Here is a 21,155-nt window from a genome sequence, read left to right on the forward strand (position 1 = left end):
GAGGGCAAAATATATCAGTACTGAAAAGAGTAATAAAAAGATGGGAATATCAGCCTTACAAGTTCTCCATCACTTATTGCAATCACCCAAGAAGCAACAACAGCCATCACGGAAGACAGGAGCAACAGGGTGAATAATGAACAGCTATTGCTGGGCCCAGAATTAAAACAGGAATAAGGACTGAATACACTCCACACCTTCTATCTACTGATTTCATAATTTATAAATTATTATAATAAAGTATGAATATTTGGTATAAGTAGTTTGGCAGCTCACAGAACAGAGCCTCAGTTTCCTCATCTCTAAAATATGCACAAAATTTTATAATGTTAGGAGAACTGCATGGCATAACAAATGTAAGTGTTTGTCATGGAAGAAGTGCTCAGCACATGATAGTCATTGCTGCTGTTGTTAACAAACATCTCATTGTTTGCAAAATAGAAAGAAAAACAACACCCATATTTTCATATAGTCTAGGGACTCCCTTTAAAATACTTTTTAAACGGTCAGTCTTTGGAAAAACATAAATATCCTTAGAATGAAGGCATACAATTATTCAATATTTATGTGTTGGCCATTGTTAATTCTTGATGATACTGAACCAAACACACAAATACACATAAAATTAAATTGCAATGAGTACCATAAGGAAGAAGAACATGGAACTAAAGCAATATATATAAGGGACACTGATGCAGCAAAGAAGGCCAAGGAAGGTTTCCTTTGGGAAGGGCTGATTGAACTTGTATCTGAAAGGCAGGGGTGGGGGAGTCCTGGGGGTGGGGAGCCAGGATGGAGGAAGAAGAAAGGGAGAAGGATACTAAGAGAGATATAGGATTTGAACACATTATCTTTATCTTGAAAGACGTACAGATGTAATCTAAAATTCTTTCAGCAGTAAGAACATTTGAGAGAACATTTCACACTTGTGAAGCTATTATTGTGCAGCTAAAATAACTGTAATCTTATACAGAGAAAATGATTATAAATGCCAAGACCAAAAATATCACATAAGAGTCAACAAAACTAAAGACGGTCAACCTTTGTACACTGTGCATATTTTTTTCTTTATAAATGACTACCAATAAGGCCAGCCTGAGCTCATTATTGTCCAGTTAAATTCTACACTGATGTACTGCTTCCCTAATCAACAACAAGGAGTTACAAAGTCATTTAATTTTTTTTAAAAAGAAAAAAGCTCAATTAAGATGAAATTCTTCTGATGGAGAGTACAATACTTTCTACGTCTAAACTTTCAAAGCCTAGTTATCTCTACCAGTTGAGGAAAGTATTTAGATATAAAATAGGTGCAAGACATGGCCTTCAAATATCACTATAGAATACTCTAAGTTAGTGGTTCTCAAACTTTAGTATAAGAATCACACGTGTGTGCATGCTTAGTCGCTTCACTCATGTCCAACTCTTTGAGACACTATGGACCACAACCTGCCAGGCTCCTCTCTCCATGGGATTCTCCAGGCAAGAACACTGCAGTGGGTTAAGCTGCCCATCTCCAGGGGATCGTCCCAACCCAGGGATTGAACCTGTGTCTCTTATGTCCCCTGCACTGGTAGGCAGGTTCTTTACAACTAGCACCACCTAGGAAGCCCAAGAATCACACAGGAAACCCCAATGCAGAGTTTCTGATTCAATCATTTAACGGAATTGCATTTTAACCAGTTCACTCATGCTATTGTCCAGGGAACGACATTTTGAGAATTACCACTCTAGGTTAAGATTTTGCCATTAGATAACAGAATGTTTCCTTATAAATGACCTTCAGATTTTATTTAGTATCAGAACACAGCAACAGTGTTCAAGAATTGTAATAAGTTTAATCAAAATTTTTAAATTGTTATTACAGTGTAAATAATTAAAAAACAACAAGTATATTTTTAAGTTAGTCTAAATATAGAGCCAGGAATTTTCCAAACAGCAAACTATCTGTCAAAGGTCCAAGCAGAATTTCTTTTAATTGTAATATAATACCACATACCCTAGGAAACATTTTCAAGCACCGCTTTTTTTTTTTTTTTTTTTGACATTTTGTTTAGCCATGAAAACAGCTTAAAATGAAATACAGTCATTTAAAGTAAGAACTGATAACAATATCCTGGGACTGTATCAACTGCAGATTAAACTGGTCAGCTTTACATTTTTATATTATATTTAAGCTACCTTTTGAAGTATGTTTCCTTTGTTAGTGTCTTTCATCAATCTACTCATCTTTTCTCTCTGCTTCTCCCACTGCAGACTTCATGTTTTATTGTTAAATGACACTCTCACATAGTGAAGATTATATTGCTGATAAAAGCATATGTCCTCAATATACAGCAAATAGATTTTGTCACTATCCAGTAGGGAAATCATGCAAAAGCTGTCAGTCATACAATGGGAGAGATTACATTATCAAAGTGATACACCTGTGACATATTGTCCAAAACCAAACTCAAAAGAGACCAATTAACAGATATGCTGGTCTGTACTTTGACTACATTGGAAATCATCCCATTCCTGCATGAATAGAAATTGGTGATTTAATGGGATTTTCATTTCAGTAATGACTTATCTATTCACTGTCAACAATATATATATATATATATATATGTCTTTTAATTCAACTAAACTGAAAGTACTTCTATTCTGTTATCTACTGAAAGTCATATCTAATATTTGTACTATTTCCTTACTATCACCATAAAATACTTCTGAGTGTCATATTGATTAGACAGGTTCAATGTCAATTCAGATCTTACCTCTTGTGTTCTTAAAATGGAGGAATGCATTCTAAACAGTTTTGTGTTTGTATAAAAACAAATAAAGAACACGTAACTCAGTTAAAAATGCACACTCTTATAAACAGAGCACAATCTTATTAGTAATACATTTACCAAAAGATAGTTAAAACATTTTTTAAACTGTTACAACTCTAAAATTGTTCCCACAGGTCCTACATCATAGCTATATATTCATGAAAATAATGTAAGGATAGATTAACTATTATGCAAGTGCATTCTAACAACTTTAAAACAAAATATGATAGAAAATATGTTAACAAGGTATACATTTTATATGAATAAAATATTAAGCATTCAATGACTGCTCATTATTTATACAGTTGTTCTTTTACATATCTCATCCTCTTTTCTTTAGACCAAATCTAATTAGAGTTGATTAAGGATATAACTTGAACACCTCACTTCATGTACATTCCAAAATTCAACACTTTAGTGTGACGTGGTATATTTAAATATTTAGGGTAAGCATTCTCTACTTACGTATTTTTCTAATATATAGAGAGTATATTTTTCACTAAAAAGCAAGATAAAAAACTTGTCTTCTTAGGCACAGAAATATTTACAACTAATTCCAAAAACACAGTGTACAGAATGTTGTACATCAAAAACAGACTCACCCTGCACTTTGTACAACAAATTCAACCACTTTGCAATATCAAAAGCTATTTCAAACAAACTTATCTTTCTCATATCTTTTGCTCTTTTCTACAATTTAAGGAGACTTGCATTTTACATTTTATATTCTTATCCACAAGTCACTAATCCTATTTATCCGTTAGGATCAAAACCAAGGAAGTCTTACCTACCCTAGAAGCCTTTTCAAACAAAATTCAGTATGAAATGTTATTGTCATGCTCTGAACTCCTGCAGTCTTCATTAGACATGCAATCTCTTATTGTCAAGGTTTGTTAACTGTTCAAGCATGAACATCGGACTTTCCCCAACTGGAGAGTAAGCTCCTGAAGGGCAGGAGGCAAAGAAGTCTTACATTCCTCCACAATACCTAGATAGTGCCTTGCACATGACAGGCTCTTTATTATGAATACTACGTTGCATAATAAAATGCAATAAGGAGGCCAACATCTATATTATATACATTTTTTTCATTTTCAACTTCACGACAACGTAAATCAACATTCTATAGTATAAAAATGCATCATTAAATAATAAAGTTGCTAATTCTCTGATGGTGTCAAAAAAATATTAATAAGTATGACTATTTAATGACTACAATAATATAGCCCATCAAGTACCTTTTAAAATTCCCCATTACTTCTACATTCCAATGATTCAAGAAAGTTAACAACCCTCAGAGCCAGGGCGCTCAGTTCATGTTTTAATGTAATATATAAAACTACACATGCTCCAGTGTTAAAAATGTATTTTAACCAATACAAATCTAATCAAATCAAATAAATCTTTAACTCTGCTTTGTCTTCAAAACAGAACTACTAAGGAAAGCTACTTTCACACTGGAAGAAAACATCAATAGTTGGCATGTTTTGATCAAAAAAGGAGCTCCTTAATTAATACTAAATGAAAACCACTCTGACAGTAAGTTGGTCAGTTCTCTTTCTTCCTGAAATTATTGAACTGGTTGTTACAACATAGAATTTCAATGTTTTAAAAACATTGTGCTTGACAGCTGCTTAGAGACATCCAAATTCAAAATAATGACACTATCCTACTATATCAGTTACAACCTAGTAGATGGTTCTATGAAAACACAGATTTTTCATAGAACAAACATAAATTTGCTAAAACGCAGTTGGTATACACTATTCTAAGGCACGTCTCTAAGCTTCACGTTACGTCTGGAATTTTTGTCTGTTATAAAGCAAACAGGAAAAGAAACTGAAACAAACTGTGTTGTGGACTAGACTAAAAGTATTTTAGGTCTTTTCTTAATAGCTAATTTTAATTCTAATTAGCAATAATCAATACAAACGCACCTAGCTGTCTGCTTCTCTTTCTTCCCCAAGGCTTTTAATAAAACCAGTTTTATGGTAAAATGTGTGCACATTATGTTAACAGCCTTTCTTAGGGGTATAAATGTGTTCGATATCTGTGGGAAGGTATTCAACTGTAAAGATATTAGAAATGAAAGCTGTTGAAACCAAGTAGATGTTTTGTCTGTAAGTATTATTGGTGGCCTGAAGAGGCAAGAGACGTGATAAGTACACACAAACATAAAAGGCAAAGGATCAGTAACTTGTAAAAAGCATGTTTTTTTCTACCTGTAAAATGGCAAGTGATTTTCTGACTTCCTTCATCTCATATTCAAGGTCCCACGAGAAAGGGGGTGGGGATGGAATAGAAAGCAGAATTGCTTCTAATTCTGAGAAAGAAGAGGGGAGAGAGGAATTGAGATAGAGGAGGAGAGGGAGACAGAGAAGCTCAGGAAACACGGAAGGAAACCCCGAGAAATTTCACAACTCTTTGCCATAAATAGCCTTTCTTCTCACTCTGGATCCCTCCTCCTTTACATCAGCAAGGCTCAGCCTCCACGCGCAGAGCAGCACCATTCACAAATCCCTCCATCACCCCATCGCGCAACCCTGCCCCTGACAGCACTGCGTGTACGAGTCCCCGGGACACAACCCAGAAGGTGGGGGGAGGCGGAGCAAGGGGACACCTGCGGTTTCAGCTCGAGACTGATTTTCTCTCCAGGTGAACCAACGCTGTGATTAGTCCAAGGGCGAAAACACACACACACACAAACACACCCCTCCCTAGAGCCCTGGATGCGCCACCACAAAGCAATTTGTTCACACTAAGTCGCTGCTGTTCCTGCCGCCGCTGGGGAGGGTCTCGCCTCCAATCCAGGAAGCCAGCGCCGGAGGACGAGAGAGCGAAGGCAAGGGGCCGTCCAGGTTCCGGCACTGCGGCTCCACCAGGAGCCCCGGGCTCCCCGCCCCCTTTCCTCTTCCCCCTTCCCCCTTCCCCCTCCCCGCCACCGCCCCCACCCGGGCTCCCGCAGTCCCTGGGGCCAGCGCTGCCCGGACGCCTCTACCTGAGGGACGAGAGTGGCGAAGGAGGGGAGCGGCCCCGAGCTGCTCCAACTCTTGCCTCCTCGACCGGCCGCGCTCCTCACCGCCCCGGAGCGGCGGCCGCAGCCGCGGTGATCCGAGCGCTCAGGAGCGCGGAGGAAAAGGCCACGCAGCGCGCGGAGAGTCGCGGGCCCGCAGCGAGCGAGCCCTTCCGCCTCCCTCCCACCCCGCCCGCCAGGCCAGGTCTCCGCGCCGCACACGCCTGGCCCATGGCCGGCGCCCGGGGCCTGGGCGGGGGCTGCCCCGGGGCGGCCCGGGCACGGCGCCGTCACCTGCCGGGCGGTCTTCCCCGCGTCCGCCCGGGGCCGACCCCAGTGTCGCGGCGACGCGAAGCGCGACCCGCCGGGTGCGGGGGCACTGGGGGCGTTACTACCTTGAGGGCTCCGCGCCGCTTGTTAGGCTCCTCCCGGGCACTCGGGGATTTATGTCTTCGGGGCACGGGACTGTCTTTCCCGGTCCCCTTCCTCTGCCCTCCCTCCCCTTCTCGGATGTTGGGCTCCTTCTCTCTACTCCCAGTTGTACAGAGTAGAGCTGCGTTATTTAATAATCCTCCTGCTCCTCCTGCCCGCTCCAGCAGAGCTGCTCTGCCTGAGCCACCGCTTCCCAGTCAGTCATGTTGTGGAGAGAGGGAGAGAGAGGCGGATTGGCAGTCGGTCGGCGACTATTTGTGGTGAGAGAGAGAAGAGCAGAGCAAGGGGAGAGCAGGGGAGGGACGTGGGGAGGCGCTTCCAAGTGTGTGAGTGCGCGGAGTGTGACTGAGTGGGGGACAAGGGAACCACCTCTCTGGCAGGCCGCGCTCCCAGACTGTGAGGAGGGCGGCGGCGAGCGCTGCCTTTATAAGGTCGGGGTTGGGGGAGGGGTTAGACCGGGGCCGGAGGGGTGGGGGCGGGGGCTCCGAGGGCGGCGCCCGGCCAACTGCGTCCGCGGGTTACCACGCATGCATACTCACGCATTAACGCGCGCACACCCAGTGCTGGCCGGTTGCTGAGTTTTCGTTTTGGGGGTAGCCGTATCAGACCATGCTGACTTGGCTTTCTTCTTAGCCCATCTTCGTGCATGCAAAGAGTCCAAGTGCACTGGCAGGTCAAAACTGGGGAAGGGAGGAAATCTGAAGCTCTGCGAAGAGGACGCGTTAATAGTGAAAATGCACTGTATATTTTCTCTCCAAACCACCGACATAATAATTGTGAGATTCTTCGTCCTCTTTTCCTTCTCACACAGCCTATTAACATTCTGACACGTCTCTCCCTCAAAGACAGCAAGGAAAGAAACCTGACTTCCTTACTCTAAGCCCATGATACCTCCCAGCAAATATTTACAGTCATCAACTCGTCTGTAGGATAATGAAAGCATTGGGACTGTGACCTGGAGAGGAACTTGTGTTGTTACACAGATGGTCCTGGACAACACGGGGATTACAAACAAAACCAGTTACCATTTTGACATCATTTGACTGATGGCCCTCTGAAGAAATTTTGCCAGTTTAGTGATGGAGAAGACTTCTGATGCATGATGCTGTTGCTTACCTAATTTATTTTCCCTTGATCCTCTCTCCTATTGCACTGCTTCATTTCCTTTTAGATTTGCCCTGAGTCCTGAACTCTCCCATTCATCCCTCTTTATCTCCACTCCTGTATATTTATGTCTTTAGCAGGAGGCAACACAGCAGAGGGAATGCATTTAACTCTGCGTGTGTGTGTGTGTTCGTGTGTTGAAAACATTTTTTAGCCAATTCTGGTGGCTTGTAGGACTATTTCTAGATAGCAAATGCATTCCCAGTGTTGAGTTTGTACACCTGACACTAACTAGACTCCTGCTCAGATTACATCATTTTGTCATCTGGTGGTCCTACTGTATTGGCAAACTGCTTCCAAGAATCAAGCAATCTATGCTTCTTTCAAGAGTGTGTGCGTGTGTGTACACGCACACATAAATAATTTGGTCACACTCTGACTTGTGAAATGTGGATATATTGAGTGTAAAAGCAAATTGTACTTTTTGAATGAGTATTAGTGGTCGATGTGTATTTTGATATGGGGACAACCTCGCTTTGGGGTGACAACTGTGGGAAACTTTTTATCATAAATGTGCCACAAGGAACTTAAGAGCATCTAGAAGGCTATGTTTGACAACTCGGTTATTATATCTTCTCTCTTTATTAGTAGCTATGACCATAGGCAGAGGAGCCTACCAGGCTACAGTCCATGGGGTATCAAAGAGTCTGACATGATTTAGTGACTAACCAACAACAGCATGGCCATTGCTGCATTCCTTGGGTTTTTGGAGTGTGCTGGTTCATAATATATTCTCCATTTATTTTACCTTTACCATCAATTTTCTTTTCCCCTAATTCTCCCACATCTCATACAAAGAGTTTAGAATCCATTAAAAGTGGCTTAAGCTTATAATCAAGAAAGGGCAGCAAAGTTGGGGCCAGTAGACAAATACATCAATAACATAAAAATCCAGGGCATGAGAGCTCCTTTGATCAAGCACTGTTAAACAGATACACTAACAAAGGTCATTGACATTTAATGTGTGTAGGCCCTGTGAAAAACCTATTACCCTTCCTTCAATTATATAGGTCAGGAAAATCAGGTTTGGGGAGGGTAGGTAGTTAACCTTTGGTCATATACAAATTAAGCAGTGCAGCTGGAACTCCGTCTGCCTTACACTGCTGTCTGTACCACTTCCTGCTCAGAACACCTGACTTAGTTAAGTCTTACAGTTTCTTTATAGCTTTCAGTAACTATGAAATTAGCTGATCCACAATTTCTCTTCATTTTCCTTCTGTTTCTCTCCTTTTTTATAGTGCAATACCAGTTTACAAAAATGTCCATTTTTTTTTTAGGGTCTCCCAGGTGGCACTGCTGGTAAAGAATCCACCTGCCAATGCAGGAGATGCAAGAGAAGCAGGTTAGATCCCTGGGTCGGGAAGATCTCCTGGAGTAGGAAATGGCAACCCACTCCAGTTTTCTTGCCTGGAAAATTCCATGGGCAGAGGAGCCTTGTGGGCTACAGCCCATGGGGTGGCAGAGAATCGGGCACAACTGAACAACTGAGCACAATGAGCACAAGGATTTAAAAAGCCTTTACTACTTGGATTTGTAGATGAAAAAAGTTAGGAAACTTTTCCCCAAAGTCCTTACAAAAGGAATCCTGCTATCACTGCAAAAGGATATTTTGTAAAAGAGATAGTCCTGATCTAAACTTTGAACCTAGGAAACAAGTATATGGTTTATTTAAGAGCTAAAAATAGGCATTTAAGAAAAAAGGTTTTCCCCTTTAAGGATGATGCTCAATCAAGTATTTGGTGGTTTTATTATTTCAGTTTCCTATTCATTTGTCACCAATAATGACAATTTATAATCACTCTGTATAGTTCAAAATTATGCATTAGGCCAGATATTTCAAAGGCACTTTTGGTAGCCACAACTGATTGTAATTTTCACACTCTCAACTGGATTAATAATTAGTGAGAACCATGAAAATTTGTCAATTGCTTTGATTTATTAAAGTATTAAATAAAGCCGACATTTCTTGCTTAATTTTATAATAATTTTGCTTGCCAAATAAATTCATATACAGTCAACCAGTAAGACATATGGAAATATGTAACCTAAAATACACTTCTGAAAAGTTGGTTCATTTTCACTTTCATATTTTGTTGAAAAAAATCTGTACTAGGAACCCTATTTATAAATTATAATGAACAACATTTCAGATGTTAAGTATATGAATTATTCTCTTTTATGATTGTTTAATGTTTCATGTAGGATTTCCCACTTTGCTGCATTTTCATGATACAATTTTTGTTGTGATAGGAAAACAGAAAGTTAATGACTCTTTCCAATTTGTTCATTTTCATCTCCTATGCTTTCTGCTGTTTGGTTCCCAAGTGTATTTAACTGGCAAGTTCAATGACGATTTGGCATTGTACCATTTGATGAAAGCAGAAAATTTAGGTTGCCAATTACATATGTGCCCCTTATGTGCACTGATTTCCCACTGAAGTGAAAAGCCAAATTATAAATTTTCAGTAGTAGTACCTATAAAGTAAAATAAGTGCCTAGGGAAGTAAAGGAGATAATTTTTCCTTCCAACCCTATAGCTATAATAAAAATCATACAATGTTTCAGAAAATGAACTAACTGTAAAACATTTGCAAACAATGTTTATAGACGAAGTCTCAGAAAACAAATTTAAAGTTGCATTTTTTATGTCCTAGTTATTTTATCATTCTTTCACTTCATATACTACCATGATTATCCAATCATTATGAAGAAAGTTAAATCATGACCATTTCTCCCCTTTGCTTTAGCCTGATAGAATAAAAGAAATACAATGAAAAATTTTTTGAATATGAAATTAACATTTAGAATTTTTTCCATGTCTTTTTGTGACAACTGTTATAAAATTAAGGTGGCATTATGGGTACCTTAAAGCAATAAGAGCCTTTAATGGAGATTCAGACTGGAATTTGCACTGGATTCAACACCAAGGACTGGGGGAGAAATTGGGACTGAAGAGAGGACTGATTCAACGGTAGTTTGGGTTCCAGAGAGCACAGGAAAAACTGTTTTAATATGGCAAACTCTAAATTGGGGCAACCTGTCAGGTAGACAGGGCACTAGTAGAAAAAACATTAAAATAGATTTTTTTTTTTTTTGTAAGAAATCTGGTAGTGGCTCATATAACTTGGTAAACTGTCTTTTTGCAACAGAAATTCTGCCTGGTGACAGGACAGCAGGATCTATCACTGCCCTTGTTCTATAGAGGAAACTAACAGGCTAGGCAGGTCAACTGCCCAGGATTTCAGAAAGGAATCCTCGCCAGAAGCTATGCCCAGAGGACTGCGTCCAAATACTCGCTGCATGAGCTGTCTTTGATCTAGGAACTACACAGACACCAAGGATTCAGCCCATGGGGCAGATGTGGTTGCAAGACTATTAAGGTGATAGTAAGTCACTGTCCTTGTCACTGGGCTACCATATCCCAGGTTTACAAAGCGATCTAATTCTAAGCCCATTTAATGTGCTGACTGGATGGAAAGCAGAGTATTTGGAGAGGCATCACTTACCAGCAACTGTAGAAATCCTTAATTTCCAGAAGAGACTATCCAATTTAGAGAGCTGAAAAGTTGAGGTGCCAGAAGGCAAGGAGAACTGAGACCATCAAGGATGTTCTCTGAGACACCTCTCAATTATTTAAGGAGGATCAATTGTATTAAAAAATGTTTATCAACATGAAACCAAAGGAGTCTTTATAAGCAGATTCACCAGTAGAGACTTTTACTGGCATATAATTTCCTTATCTTTGTTTCTATTTCCAAATGTGATCGATGAGATCTTATGGAAAATAATCTCAGGCTTTCTTATCTTCATATGAGGTAATTTTCATGTTTGAATACTTGTTTTGTTCTGATTGCAATATTAAAAAAATATTTAACCCAATTAATGGTTCATTTGTTGATGTCTATGAGTTTCATCTATCAAAGAGATTTTTTTCATTGGACATTTGAGTTGTCCTATCATGACTGTCCCCAGGCATCTATGTGTTTGTAGGCATTTCATTAAAATAAATAGAACTTGACACCTTTTTTTACAGAAATCATCAGTTAAATTATATCTTAAAATAGTATATTGATAAAACCTGAAACAGTAACATTAAATCTATGGGAATCATATAAATAGATCTAATTATAACAATAGATGGGCTATAACAAAATTGAAATAGTACTCTTTGCTATTTAGATATATAGTAAAAAATAGACAATGATAATAAAATAATCTAAACCATATTAAACCAGTACTTAAGCAGGTTGGAAACTGGTCTTGCCATCTGTCAGTTTCTATACTGGCAGTTTCACAAATGAGATGTCTTTTTAACAAAACATCACAGCAGGAGATACAGACATGTGAATTGTAATTAAAATGTGAAAAATGCATTTCATGGCTTTTGTCACTTATATAAAGCTTCTCTTATATTGTGAAATTCTACGCTTAGGAAGTTACACAAGATGGAATTAATTTTTAATTTACCAAATCTATACATTGTTGACCATAATTTTAATTTCACTAGTGAATGCATATGCTATCATAAATTGAATTGTGGTTTCCTTATGTCTGGTTCGCACAGTAATGAGATTCAATTATTTTTTAATCATCCAAATGTAGAAGATGGAGAGGAATAATTTGTATATTTCCGTTCAGTCTAGATCTGCTACAGACTAATGTTACTGCATCATATTTACTTATCATTATATTCTGTAAATTAAAATGATATTGAATTGTATTCACTTTCTGAGAACAATAAACCTAAATGAGTACTTAATTCTGTAATGAAGTAGTTGCCTAAATTTTGTATAATAGTTTTTCTGGTTTCATAGCATTTACATAAAATACAACCAAAATACACAATGCAGGAAATGTTAACCATAGTTAATGCTACGTATTTCTATATATTGAACAAGTGTTCAAGAAAGTGGTAGCATAATTCAAGTTAACAACATATTAACTAAGCTTAAAATAACACATTTTCACTCAAATAGATCTTAATTTTATTTTCATTCTACATAACATCTTGAATGTTTTCTAGAAATTTAAGTTAAAGTTAGCATGTCTTCTTGACATTTGTCATTATGGAACTTATTGTGTGTGTGTGTGTGTGTATCCAAACACATTCACATCCCTGACTTACCTTTAGAGTTGCGATGATGCTTTTACTGTCATCACTTTTAACTTTCCTTCAAATGTTAATATTTTAACAAACAAAATGGGTTTTGAGATAGGAGTGAATCATTAAATCACTATGTAATTATATGTTTCAAATACAAAATATGCCCTATCATTTTAATGCACTTCTTACAGTGAGACATCAAAACTGTTGTGATGAAGTGGTGAGGATTATGTCCCTTCTCGAACCTGAGCAGACTTTTGTGACAGTCTCCACCACTAAAAGAGAGTAAAAACCATGTTATATACTTTCCTAGGCTAGGTCATAAAACTTCCATTTACTTTATCCTTGTTCCCAGGGACTATTACTTGTAGAACATAATCACCTGCTGTTCAGAAGCCACGCAAACTGTGGAAAGGCCCACACTGAAGGAACTGATGCCTTTGGTGCTCAGCACCGTCTGACAGACTCTACATGCAACCAGCACCAATTTGCCAGCCATGGAAATGAGCCACTTTGGTAATAGATCCTCTAGTTCCAAATCTATATACTCCAGCCAGCCATGTGGAGCAGAAGCAAGGTGTATTCATTTTTACTGCTGCATACTAAATTACTACAAACATAGTGGCTTCAAATAAATAGCAATTTATTAGATCATAGTTTTGTAAGTCAGAATTCTGACAAGGTGTGGCTAGTTCTCTGCTTATTATCATAAACCTGAAACCAAGGTGTTAGCCAAACTGAGTTCTTATCTAGGGGCTCTGGGGTACAAATAAGCTTACAGCTCTTTCCATTGTTGGCAGAATTCAGTTTCTTGCAGTTATGCAAGTGAGATCTCTTTCTTTTACACATGACTCCCTCCATCATCAAGACAGCAATGGCGGCTTGAAACCTCATGCCTTATATCTTTAACTTCTTCTATCAACCAGAGAAAACTCCTTATTAAACTATAAGCCAATAGTGGGCCCATGACTTACTTGCTCGTCATTATATTAAGGCCTAGTAGAAGCAAAATACTGTGTCCTCAAGTGATAGAAAGCATGGTGTGTATAACTGAGGATTTATTCTGTTTATAATTTCATGATAATAGAGAAGCTATATTGTTAATTTTTACTTCAAGAGCCTTTCAGTTCAGTTCAGTTCAGTCACTCAGTCATGTCCGACTCTTTGCAGCACGCCAGGCCTCCCTGTCCATCACCAACTCCCGGAGTTCACTCAAACTCACGTCCATCGAGTCAGTGATGCCATCCAGCCATCTCATCCTCTGTCGTCCCCTTCTCCTCCTGCCCCCAATCCCTCCCAGCATCAGAGTCTTTTCCAAGGAATCAACTCTTCACATGAGGTGGCCAAAGTACTGGAGTTTCAGCTTTAGCATCACTCCTTCCAAAGAACACCCAGGACTGATCTCCTTTAGAATGGACTGGTTGGATCTCCTTGCAGTCCAAGGGACTCTCAAGAGTCTTCTCCAACACCACAGTTCAAAAGCATCAATTCTTCAGTGCTAAGCCTTCTTCACAGTCCAACTCTCACATCCATACGTGACTACTGGAAAAACCATAGCCTTGACTAGACGGACCTTTGTTGGCAAAGTAATGTCTCTGCTTTACTTTCCTCCAAACCACTGTCAGTCTTTTAAAAGCTATCTTTCTTCTGAACTGGCTTTAAAAATGAAGGTTACAGCCATCACTGTAACAACTCAATAAGTAGTATCAGTCATATGAAGCAGTGTGATGAACTTTGATGCAACAGTGTAACAGATTGTCTTAGTTTCTTCCACCACTATAATAAAACAATAGACTAAGTGGCTTGTAAACAACAGGGACTTATTTCTCACAGTTCTGAAGCCTGGAAAGTCCAATATCAAGGAACCAGTATAGTTATGTTCTTGTGAGGGCACTCTTCCTGATTCAAAATTGGTACCTTCTACCTGAGTCCTCTCATGGCAGAAGCAGCACAGGATTTCTGTGGGGTCTCCTTTGTATGAACACCAATCCCATTCATGAAGGTAGACTCATGACCTAAGCATTTCTCAAAAGCCCCACCTCCTAATACTGTTAAGCATTAGAATTTCAACATATGAATTTTGGGAGAACACAAACGTTCAGACCATAGCAAGAGGAGGAACCATGGAAGATACAAAAAACCTCAGAATAAACTCAGCAGTCACCAAGAGCTTTAACTGATGCTGGGAATGAGGGAGGAATTAGATAAAACACTTTTTATCACCATATTTACCTTTTAGACTTATTAATAAGATTTTTATTAGTTACTTTTTCCCTTTTATTGTTTTTTTCATGTGAAAGTGAAAGTTGCTCAGTTGTGTCCAACTCTTTGTGACCCCATGAACTATACAGTCCATAGAATTCTGCAGGCCAGAATGCTGGAGTGGGTTGCCTTTCCTTTCTCCAGGGGATCTTCCCAACCCAGGGATTGAACCCAGGTCTCCCACATTGCAGGTGGATTCTTTACCAGATGAGCCACCAGGGAAGCCCAAAAATATTGGAGTGGGTAGCCTATTCCTTCTCTAGGGGATCTTCCCAACCCAGGAAGTGAACCAGGGTCTCCTGCATTGCAGGCAGATTCTTTACCAACTGAACAATCAGGGAAGCCCTTTCTCCATGTATTGTGGCATATTTATGAACAGAAGCTCCAGACAATAAGATATCACATCCCTGAAATATAACATGAGATTTTGGTCAGCAGATGCTTATGGTACATGGTTGAATCATAGGAAGTAAATACTGAACATTATTCTGAAAGTATAAAAATTTAAAAGGGGAGAAAAGCAAAACTCATCATGAAATAACTCCACAAGTAGTCCAGGATGGAGAGAATTCCTAGATAAATAAATCATAATCATTTATCTAGTCATGCATCAACAAATGATATATTGATTTTTTTCTAGAAAACCAAAATAAACTTAACAGGAGAGTCAGTTTAGGCATGCTGAAGGAGTATTCACTAATAGGTATATGAGAATAATTTTTAAATCTAGATTAACTGTATTAATTTTTTACCAATCTTGTGTTCTTTAGTATCTATAAAACATTTTCACTTAGAATCATGGAAAAGTAAATGTGAAAGGATTTTAGTCATTCAGCAGGTTTGTATTGCAGATGTTACACAAACTAAATATTAGGGAAATTAAAATTGATGGGAAATTCTTGCAATTGAGATAGTCATGGAAACAAACAATTAGAATACAATGTGCTATGGAACAAAAAGGGTATATAAAAGCAGTTACTCCTTGCTTTCAAGGAAACAGCAGCCCAATAATAGGCATTACAACACATGATCACAATAGTTAACTCAATCTTCTTTTTACTTTGGCACATTTTGGATCCGAGTGACTTTGTACTGTGTTGATATAGCTAAAACTGGAATTGTATTTCCCAGAATTCCCTTGCCAATATGGTTCTGCTTTAAGTTTGGCCAAAAGAGAAGTATCCATAAGATTTGAAAGGAAGAAATGCAGTAGCAAACTTACGGTTACCAGGGCATAAGGGGGAAGGATAAATTGGGAAATTGGGATTGACATATACCCACTATTCTATATAAAATAGGTAAGTAATAAGAACCTGCTATATAGCACAGGGAACTCTATTAAATAGTCTGTAATGATATCTATATGGGAAAAGAATCTTAAAAAAAAGAATGGATATATGTATCAATATGTGCATAACTGAGTCACTTTGCTGTACACCTGAAACTAGCACAACATTGTCAACCAACTATACTCCAATAATTTTTTTTCTTTAATTAGGACAAAAAAAAATGCAACAGCTATGTTACATACTGAAGAACAGTGTAGGGAGCCAGGTGCTGTTTCAGCTCATGCTCCTTGCTGATCTGCCAGCATGCCTTGTTTGGTTTGGAGCAGCAGCTGTGCCTACAGCTCCCTCAGCTTCTGTTAGATCTTCTTCATCCTCTCAGAGTGTGTCTGTACAAGGTCGAGGAAGGCGCCATTGTGAAGGGTCTTTCTGCATATCACTAACTGCATATCCCTTGTAATGTTGAAGTTGGAGGTGGCAAGAGACAGAAGTAGCTAGAGACAGTCTTTTAGGAGTCCAGTTTAGTCAGTTTTTCCTAGCTGATGTGGGCAGAGATTGTCTTTTGGAAATCCAGTTTATCCTAAGGGTTCCAGTCTGTCTGAGCTAACCATAAGTCCACACAGCTTTTCTTCCTAACTGCTGATCTCATTGACTTTAAGTTCACCATTAGGGCAGTGGCAAAAGACTGCCACAGACTTCTCCCCAGCTCCCACAGCTGCATAAGTTCTGATCCCTATAATAAATCCTTTATCCCATATCACTCATATTGATTCACTTTCATGTGAGACACACACTTACACGAATATATTTTATAGAAAAAAAAAAAGGAGTACAGAGGACTGGGTATATATGGTGAGGAAAGAGAAGAGTCAAAGTGACTAAATCATAAATTAATATAATTTATGTCCTTCTATTTGAAACATTTCTTCCATTTGGCTTCTGGACACCATAATCCCCTGTTTTTATTCAACTCATCTCCATGACCTCTACATTTGGAGTGTTCCAAGATTCAAGACTTAAACTTTTGCCTTCTCTTTATACTTAACTTCTTTGGTGAGCTCGTCTGGGCTCAGAGTTTTAACACCATCTGAATGCTTATGACATCCGCATTAGTATCTGTAGCCCTGAACTCATGTTCAGGCCTGAACTCATGAGTTCAGCCCTGAACTCATGTCTGACTTTCCACTTGACATCTCTGCTTGTTTATAGAAGCATATGAAGCTTAAAAATATATAAAGCCTCTGAATTCTAAAAACCTGTTCTGCATGCCATCTTCCCCATCAATGGTCAATGGCAACTTCTATTCTTGCAGCCGTGTTGAAGATCTGTGGGTAATTCCTACAGAAAAAGTTTTTCTTTTTCTCTTACAATGCACATCTAATGTGTCAGCCAATCCTGCTGGTTTTATACTCTCATTATATAAATATTCAACCACTTTTCAAAACTTTCATGCTATGACCCATTTAGCCACCATCTTCCTTCACCTAGATTATTGTGGTAGTTCTGATCTCTACATCTGCTTTTGCCCCTCGTATGCTCAAAAGAGAAGGCAGAACCGGCATGTTAAAATCTAAGTCAGATCGCACCACTGCTCTGCTCAAAACCTATAATGGCATCCCATGTCATTCAGAGTAAAAGTTATTAGAATGGCCTAAAGGCCCTGCATATCATAACTCCCCCAACCCTAACCCTGTACAGCCACCACTATTTGCTGTTGCATTTTTCTCTATGGATTTTCCTCCTGGATCCATGCAGGATAACTTCCTTACTTTTTTTCAGATTTTGATCAAATGTCACTTCATTGAAGTCTTCTCTGGCCAATTTATCTAAATTTTTATCTTCCACCCTGAGCATAATACTCCATTCACTTCTGAGCCCCCTTGCCAGCTTTATTTTTTCATAGGAGTTCTCTCTAAAACAGTGCATGCTATATGTACTTATTCTTATTTATTGCTTGTTTTCCTGACTAAAATAGAAGATTTAGAGGACAAGGGTGCTTCTGTTTCCTCTCTCCCCCACCCCATCCATTGCCCCGTATCTAAAGAGGGCATTGTTTATGAAAGTCAAAGTGTTAGTCGCTCAGTCATGTCTGATTCTTTGCCACCCCAGGGTCTGTAGCCTGACAGACTCCTCTGTCCACCACATTTTCCAGGCAAAAATACTGGTGTGAGTTGCCATTTCCTTCTCCAGGGGATCTTCCCAACCCAGGGATCGAACCCAGGTCTCCCACATTTCAGGAAGATTCTTTACTATCTGAGCCATCAGAGAAACCCATACATTGTTTATAGTTATCCGTAATAAACATTTGTTAAATGAAGAATAAGTCATAGAATATAAGCACAAAATCATATATGCAATGATAGAAGTACATCCAAGAAGTATAACAGGGGACAGAGAGGGTTTCAACTACCTTCACTCACTATTCTGAAAAATGAAAACAAATACTTGCCTTTTTATAAAAACTTTAAAAGATTTATATTTAATTAATCTCAGTATTTATGACATATATTATAATTGAGAAATGTGTCTTCACAGTAATTCTAAAAGCAGATTGCATTCATTCATTTACTCATTCAGTCCACGAATATTTATTGAGTGCCTACTGTGTGCCAGCAGCTAATACAAAGCTGAATAGTAAAATGTCCATGAACTTTAATTAATTAAACATTGCCAGTATGCTAGGCAGAGTACTAAACCAATCAGGGATATAGAGAAATAAAACTTATTATCAAACTGATAATATAATAGGAAAGACATAAATACACAATTACTAGGCTATGTGTGAAGGACTACCATAGGTGCAGGATATTTTGGATATTTTATATTATATAACATAGATATAAATAATCCAAATTTAAAGGGTTAGGGAAGGATTCCTATCAAATGTTAGTGTCTGGTTTGAGTCCTAAAATATATACCTTGTTTATCTATGTAAACTTTATTAGGCAAATAGCAACAAAATAATTATTCCACTCTTTGTGTTGCATAAGTATTTGTTAATATTCTAGTATTCAAATAATCTTGCATTTCTGGTACTATTTTAATAAATATTATATGTATGGAACTATTTTTACATATTTTATTTTTTTGTTAATTTAAAATATAAAATACATAGTATAATATAGGGGCTTCCCTGATAGCTCAGATGGTAAAAGAATATGCCTGCAATGCAGGAGGCCCAGGTTCGATTCCTGGATCAGGAAGACCCCTTGAAGAATGGAGTACGCACTCCTGTATTCTTGCCTGATGAATCCCATGGACAGAGAAACCTGGGGTTGCATAGAGTAAGACACAACTGAGCAACTAACATATTCACACACAATTTAAAATAAGACTGAGTACTCAGAAGTCTTAAATGTTTTTCAGATTCGTATGGACATAATGGAAAATATTTATGCCACCTACATATTTCAGAATCTCTGCTTATAAAAAATAACACAGTGAATACATAATCCTCCCTTGAGAAACTTAAAAATAAAAACTTACAGTTCTGTAATTGCTTTTTAATCTTGAGAAACTTGATAGGTGCAAAAACATAATTTTCTCATCAATTTCTTATTTATTAAATTTGCATTTGGTTGATAGTGACACATTAACAAAAATTATTAATTTTTTGGCCTTGAAATTTTGTTGTTGTTGTTGTTCAGTCACTCAGTCATGTCTGACTGGGCCCCATGGACAGCAGCACGACAGGCTTCCCTGTCCTTCACTATCTGCCAAAATTCGCACAAACTCATGTTCATTGAGTCGATGATGCCATCCAACCATCTCATCTTCTGTAATCCCTTCTCCTCCTGCCCTCAAACTTTGACAGCATCAGGGTATTTTCCAATGCGTCAGCTGTTCACATCAGGTGGCCAAAATAGTTGAGCTTTAGCATCAGTACTTCCAATGAATATTCAGTGTTGATTTTTTTTTAGGATTGAATGATTTAATCTCCTTGCTGCCCAATGGACTCGCAAGAGTCTTCTCCAGCACCACAATTCAAAACCATCAGTTTTTTGGTGCCCAGCCTTCTTTATGGTCCAACTCTCACATTCATGCATTACTATTGGAAAAACCATAGTTTTAACTATATGGACCTTTGTTGGCAAGTTGATGTCTCTGCTTTTTAATGCACAGTCTAGGTTTGTCAAAGCTTTTCTTCCAAGGAGCAAGCTTCTTTTAATTTTATGGCTGCAGTCACCATCTGCAATGATTTTGGAGCCCAAGAAAATAAAGTCTGTCACTGTTTCCATTGTTTCCCCATCTATTTGCCATGAAGTGATGGGACCAGATGCCATAATCTTAGCTTTTTGAATGCTGAGTTTTAAGTCAGCTTTCTCACTCTCATTTTTCACCTTCATCAAGAGGCTTTTTAGTTCCTCTTTGCTTTCTGCCATTAGGGTAGTTTCACCTGCATATCTGAGGTTATTGATATTTCTCCTGGAAATCTTGATTCAAGCTTGTAATTTATCCAGCCCAGCATTTTGCATGATGTACTCTGCATGTAAGTTAAATAAGCAGGGTGACAGTACACAGCCTTAACGTACTCCTTTCCCAATTTGGAACCCGTCCATTATTCCATTGCTGGTTCTAACTATTGCTTCTTGACCTGCATACAGGTTTCTCAGAAAGCAGGTCAGGTGGCCTGGTATTCCCATCTCTTGAAGAATTTTCCACAGTTCGTTGTGATCCACAATCAAAGGCTTTAGCATAGTCAATGAAGCAAAAGTAGGTGTTTTTCTGGGATTCCCTTGCTTTTCCTATGATCCAAGGAATGTTGCCAATTTGGTCTCTGCTTCATCTGCCTTTTTAAAATCAAGCTTGTACATCTAGAAGTTCTTGATTAACATATTGTTGAAGCCTAGCTTGAAGGATTTTGAACATTCTTTTTATTTATTTATTTATTTATTTATTTTACTATGTTCAAGTAAAATGTCTAAGTAAAGAAGATAATGTACTGACTCATTTGAAAAGACCCTGATGCTGGGAAAGATTGAAGGCAGGAGAAGGGGACAACAGACGATGAGATGGTTGGATGGTATCACCAACTCTATGGACATGAGTTTGAGTAAGCTGCAGGAGTTGGTGATGGACAG

The 21,155-nt window shown here is 38.6% G+C and overlaps 1 protein-coding gene across 3 annotated transcripts in view; it reads right to left on the reverse strand.

The window, feature by feature from the left end:
- CCSER1 (coiled-coil serine rich protein 1) overlaps positions 1 to 6,654 on the reverse strand; it is a 1,488,482-nt gene extending 1,481,828 nt beyond the window's left edge. Inside the window, exon 1 of one of the 3 annotated variants that reach the window (XM_005207807.5) lies at positions 6,222 to 6,654. The gene's annotated coding sequence lies outside the window, so the exon portion shown is untranslated. 3 annotated transcript variants of the gene reach the window in all.
- Positions 6,655 to 21,155: the final 14,501 nt, after the last annotated feature.

This window comes from Bos taurus, chromosome 6 (genome assembly GCF_002263795.3).
Source record: "Bos taurus isolate L1 Dominette 01449 registration number 42190680 breed Hereford chromosome 6, ARS-UCD2.0, whole genome shotgun sequence".
NCBI classification, from domain to species: domain Eukaryota; kingdom Metazoa; phylum Chordata; class Mammalia; order Artiodactyla; family Bovidae; genus Bos; species Bos taurus.